A 6,909-nucleotide genomic window follows, 5' to 3' on the forward strand; every position below is an offset into this window, starting at 1 on the left:
GTGGGCCTGGTTTATGGCCCGTTCCCACCCCTTAAAATATATCCCCTACTTGTCATAGTTATTTATTGTAAATACATTAGACTTAGTGGGAGATGAAGATTTGAAGACGGAGTTGGGCCCAGCAGACAATAAAGACAGAAGAAATGTAAATTGGAAGCTCAATGTAATAGGATTGCATTGCATACTTGCATATTACCTAGGATTCGACTTAGACTCGTGATTGGCAACCACGGGTCGATTAGAAATGGAATCGATCATCCTATATAATATATTATATTATCGTTGTATGCATGTTTAGACTAAATTGTATGAATCCCGCAAGCATACAAATTTTAAATGATGAGACAAATTTTCAAAATTAAAATCCCTCATTTTAAATATGATTTAAAATTGATATCAAGATTAAAAGGAAATTTAAATATTGTTTAAATGTTCCTACCTTCCATCAACGATCAATGTATGAGATGCTACCCGCGGATACGGTCCGGCTCATATTATTGGGGGGGCCCGTTCGTCGGAAAGCTGTACATTGGATCGACACATGTTGTAAGTTGGGTGGAACTCCCATGGGATCGGCTCATATTATTGGGGGATCCACATGGCGACCGTCCATCACAACTTAATATTGATGGGTCATCTTGACATGTCACAATAAACGGCGTCATATTATTGGGCCCTTATCGGACATGAGGTAAACACATGGGGGTTGCTTTGGAAGCAATTGGGCTCTACCTTTTGAAAATTATGGTTGGCTGATATTATTCGGGACCATAGCTTGTCAATTGGACTCCATGTTCCCACTAAGGAAAACAGTTTCCCGTTTTCACTAGAGGGTAGTGAAATCGTTAAAATAGTGGGAGTGAGATTCATAAAATAAATTTTGCCTATTTTATGTCTTAGTAAATTAATTAAACAATCACTGATTATTGTCTGTTTCTTTTCAGTATTTCATTAAGATCAATTCGCGCAATCCACTATTCTCTATTCTCGAACAAAATAAACTGACTGACGCAAACTATACGGAATGGTTCCGTAAGTTGAAGATTGTCTTGACCTCGGAGAAGATGTTCTACATGTTAGAAAAATCTCCTCCGAAGGAAGCACCAGCTGACATAAGTCCGGAAGAGTTGGCCAAACTTGATACATGGTGGGACCATGATATCAAGGCCAAATGCTATATGCAAGCTTCGATGTCTGATGAACTCCAGAGGCGATTTGAGGATACCGTGAATGCTGCTGACATTCACGTACAACTCAAGGAACTTTTTGGGGCTCAATCGAGAGCTGAAAGGTTCGCTACTGTAAAAGAGTTAATGACGTGTCGCATGCGTGAAGGGACTTCGGTCCGTGATCATGGGGTACGCGTGATTTGGCTCATACAGAAGTTGGTAACGCTTGATTTGGTGTTGGAGCATGAACTCAATGTGGACTTATTACTTCTCTCTCTTCCTTCTTCGTTTGACGGATTTGTGGTGAATTTCAATATGAACAAGATAGAGGCCTCCCTTGAAGAGATGGTCAATATGCTTGTAACATATGAAGCCACTTTAAAGAAGGATAAACCAGTTCTCTTGGTGGGCTCCTCTTCTTCTGCTAAGAAGGGGCCAAGTACAAATGGTAAGAAACGTTCTGCCCCACCCAAGAAAACCGGACCCGAGAAGAAGAACAAGACAAAGGCTTCAAACATGGAAAAGTCCAAGGATGTTTGCCATCACTGCAAGAAACCCGGTCATTGGAAACGTAACTACAAGGAATATCTAGAGCAGTTGCGAACTGCGAAGGGTATGTTCTATATTGAAATAAATGTTTCACTTAATACTACTTCTTGGGTATTGGATACCGGATGTGGATCTCACATTTGCAATGATTTGCAGGTGATGACAATAAGTCGCAAGCTTAGAATGGGTGAGACCCAGCTGAGGCTCGGAAATGGTTCTAGAGTTGAAGCCAAAGCTGTGGGAGACGTTTATTTAATTTTGCAGAACGATTTTAAGTTACTTTTGAGAGATGTTTTATTTGTTCCAGATTTGATTAAAAACATTATTTCTGTTTCTATGCTTGATAGAGATGGTTTTTCTTGCAATTTTGTGAATGAGATTTGCAATATTTACAAGAATGAATGTTTGATTGGAAATGGACAACTTGAAAATGATCTATATAACTTAAAATTAAAAGACGTTCCAATAAATTATGTTGATAAACCGGTAACAACGAACAAAAAGAAAATCGATAGTCAAAACCCGGCAAACCTTTGGCATGCTAGGCTAGGTCATATTTCCTCAAGGAGGATGAACAAGCTAGTAGGAGAGGGCATGTTTGATATGTCTGATATTAACTCTCTACCTACTTGTGAGTCCTGCCTGAAAGGAAAAATGACTAAATCTCCTTTTAAGGGAAAACCTGAGCGTAGTCAAAATCTGTTGGATTTGATCCATACAGATGTTTGTGGTCCATTTAGAATTGGTACTCAATTTGGCCACACCTACTTCATTACCTTTACTGATGATTATTCAAGGTATGGGTATTTATATTTAATGAAATATAAGTCTGAAGCATTTGAAAAGTTCAAAAAATTCAAGGCTGAAGTAGAAAACAAGCTAGGTAAAAGTATTAAAGCACTTCGATCGGATCGAGGTGGAGAATACTTAAGTACCGAGTTTTTGGACTATCTGAAAGAGAATGGGATTCTCTCTCAGTGGACTCCTCCTATGACACCTCAGCTGAATGGTGTATCGGAGCATCGTAATCGAACTTTGTTGGACATGGTTCGATCCATGATGAGCTTCACTGAGCTTCCACCTTCGATTTGGGGCTACGCGCTTGAAACGGCGGTATTGTTGTTGAACAACGTCCACACCAAGGCAGTGGACAAAACACCATACGAGTTATGGAATGGCAAAGCTCCTAAGTATTCGTACTTGAGGATTTGGGGATGTCCAGCTTACGTGAAGCAGACAGTGGGAGATAAGTTGGATAGTCGATCCACCTTATGTTATTTTGTAGGGTATCCGAAGAATTCAATCGGATAATATTTCTATCATCCTACTGAAACAAAAGTGTTTGTTTCAAGGAATGACACCTTCTTGGAGAAGGAGTTCTTATTGGATAAGAAAGGCGAGATGATGGAACTCGAAGAAATTCGAGAAGAACCCAAGATACAAAATAATGATCCTACACCTCAGGAACCATTGATGGACACGCCTATACCTAGAAGATCCGAGAGGACTTCTAGACCTCCTATTCGATATGGTCTTCTTCTTGAAGGGGATCAAGATGAACCCGACGTTGGATGTGATCCAAGAAACTTCAAGGAAGCAATTTCTGATGCGGATTCAAATTTATGGCTTGAAGCTATGCAGTCGGAAATAGATTCGATGCATACAAACCAAGTTTGGTCTTTAGTAGATCCTCCCGATGGAATTGTTCCAATAGGGTGTAAATGGATCTACAAGAGAAAGCTTGGGCCTGATGGTAAGGTATTGACCTACAAGGCACGATTGGTGGCGAAAGGTTATACTCAAAGACAAGGAGTTGACTATGATGAAACCTTTTCACCAGTTGCAATGTTCAAGTCCATAAGAATCCTTATTGCCATAGCTGCTTGGTATGACTATGAGATATGGCAAATGGATGTGAAGACTGCATTTCTTAATGGAAACATTAAGGAAGAGACCTATATGACGCAGCCTGAGGGATACACATCCATGGGAAGCGAGCATAAGGTATGAAAGCTTCAGAGATCGATCTATGGTCTCAAACAAGCATCAAGAAGTTGGAACCAAAAATTTGATGAAACAATAAAGGATTTTGGTTTCATCAAGAACCCGGAGGAACCGTGCGTGTACAAGAAAGTAGTTAAGGATGCTGTGACATTCTTAGTACTTTATGTTGATGACATCCTACTCGTTGGAAATGACGTAGGGATGTTGCAGTCAACAAAGATATGGTTATCAGGTAGATTCTCGATGAAGGATTTGGGTGAGGCATCCTATATTCTAGGGATACAGATCTATAGAGATAGATCTAAGAGAATGATAGGACTTACTCAAGCTACTTACATCGAAACCATATTGAAAAGGTTTTCAATGGATGGGTCCAAGAGAGGACATCTACCTATGTGTCATGGAGTTTCTCTATCCAAGTCCATGTGTCCCAAGACTGATGAAGAGATAGAGAAAATGACACATGTACCATATGCGTCAGCCATAGGTAGTATCATGTATGGGATGATATCTACCAGACCGGATGTAGCATTTTCTCTGAGTGTCACGAGCAGATATCAAGCTAATCCCGGTCAAATGCATTGGAAAGCCGTGAAGGACATTCTTAAGTACTTACGAAGGACTAAGAATATGTTCATGGTATATAGAGGAAGAGAACTGAAATTGGAAGGCTATACCGACTCTAGCTTCCAAAGTGACGTGGTTGACTCGAAGTCAACCTCTGGATTTGTATTCATGCTCAATGGCGGTGCTGTCTCTTGGAAGAGTTCCAAGCAGGACACCACAGCGGATTCCACCACTGAGGCAGAATACATTGCGGCATCAGCTGTTGCTAAAGAGGCTGTTTGGATGAGGAATTTCGTCCAAGAGTTGGGCATTATTCCTGAAGTTGTTGGTCCAGTCCCGGTGTACTGTGACAACACGGGTGCCGTTGCTCAGGCAAAGGAACCAAGGTCTCATCAAAGATCCAAACACGTACTGAGGAAATACCACATCATCCGGGAGATCGTGGAAAGAGGAGACATCACTGTCGAGAGAGTGGCCTCTGCAGACAATATCGCTGATCCACTTACTAAGCCCTTGCCAGGACCATTATTTGACAAACATCGCGAAGCAATGGGACTGCGTAGTATGACTAGTTGGATTTAGGGCAAGTGGGAGATTGAAAGAGTGGGTGCCCGGTGAGCCAACTTGTGGCTAAGGGCTTTGATGACTCTATGTATAAACAATCTTTTGTTTAATATAATTTACACTTTTATAATGGCATTTACTTTATCTTTTATCATATTATTATGTTGTGACATACTATAAGATGTTTAGATGAAGACCTTGAATATACTATAGTGTATGTAAGATGTGGTAGCACATGGGGATGGCTATCATGAAACACATCTTATAGTCACTGTATATTCTAAACAGTTCCTAGTCGATTGAGTCGTCCGTTAATAAGGATAAGGATCGCTCGAGATTGAGACTAGCATTTGCGATGCCGAGTACCACGTTTCATTGGTATGGAACATAGAGATGTTCAAAGCATGCAAATGGATATTCATACGATGAATGATCGAACTACCCTATCCGGACTTTCCAAGTGGTTATCACTTATCGAGTGGATAAAGTCCGCGGTTTTGGTTGTACACCATTAGTCCTTACTACTTGAAACATCATTGAGACTCTATATGCTAGTATTGTACTTTGACTCGTTTACCGACTCTATTAGGGTCATCAGGTGTCGGGATTGGGTACAGTTACGACACATATAGGAGTCGATGCTTTGTTGTCAAGGATTCACCACATACTTTCTAGTATGGATATCCTATGCAATCTGAGGAGATATTAGTGTGACGAATCTCTGGCCAGAGTACATGATGTGTTTTAAGAAATGGTTTCTTAGTAGCACATGCGATGTCACTATTTGATCTTCAAGATGCATTGCATAGTTATCGAATCTCGAACGACTCTCGATTTACCAATGGTTGTTGATTCGATCGGGATATATGGATGAAGGGACCGTAATGTACGCTAACCAAAATCTATTGGTTCTTGCAGGCACTATCAGTGATACCTAGGGAATCATGGGGCGATGTTGCTAGGCGCTCTTACCATGATTCGATGGGCAAGTCGGAAATTATTGTTCCGAGTCACAAGGAGTTGTGAGCCCACGGCTAGCTGTATCCCTGAACCATTGAGGGTCACACAAGTAATGGATTTTTAATCCCCGTTGAGATAGTTAAATTTAAAGAGTTAAATTTAATGAACAAAGAAGTGGGACTTCTTATTTAAGAGTAGAGGGAGTAAGATTTCCTAAAATGACATAGGGATGGGCATTTTTGGAAATCACTGAATTCTGATTCAAAAAATTTATCTTGACTTTAAAAGATGCAGAAATGGTTTCTGTGCACATTGGTGAAATTGGTTTATCAATCTGAGTCACGATGAATTTTATATTAATTTTTGAACATGCGGGCTTTGCTTGTCAGGCTTGAACTTATGACTAATGGGCCCTAAGCTGTTAGCAGCCACATTATAAATAAGTTATTGCAGTACAGAAATTACAGAACAGAGGTCACAAAATATTTTCGAAAACCCTATTTTTCCCTACTGTGGCCGCCGCCCCCTCCCTTTCTGCTCGAAAAAATCCGGCCTGTGAATTTTGAATTTGCAGTCTGGTTTAACGGATCAAATTCGTTAATTCTCTTCGTAGAAACTTCTGATAGATTTTTTAGTGCAATCTATCAGAGGGATTAAACTTCTGTTCGTGGACCTGATTAAAGAATTGTTCGTCCATCAGTTCCTGGGATATACAACAAGAGCAGAGTAATCTGTTGGTGTCCATAATCTCGTTTCGAGATTTCAAGGTAAAAATTTATAATTGTTATTTAATTTTTACACGCACAATTTAATCGTAAAGTTTTGATACCCATGATATGGAATTGTTCCATATAAAATTTTTAAAAACTTCCGTTGCACCGGGTATCAATTCTGATTGATCTGATCACCGTTTTCCAACAGGCATTGCTAAGGAATATCCCTGACCAGTAGACATCCTTGTTAAGAAAGTTCACACAAGAATAAAAGAGGCGTAAGATTATCTACAAGATCAGTTACAAAGAAGCAGTGTATTTCCCAGATCGAGTTCTTTGGCCCCAAGATCTTAATCTTGAGGCTCTGATACCACTTGTTGTGA

This window comes from Henckelia pumila, chromosome 4, assembly GCF_033568475.1.
Source record: "Henckelia pumila isolate YLH828 chromosome 4, ASM3356847v2, whole genome shotgun sequence".
NCBI classification, from domain to species: Eukaryota; Viridiplantae; Streptophyta; class Magnoliopsida; order Lamiales; family Gesneriaceae; genus Henckelia; species Henckelia pumila.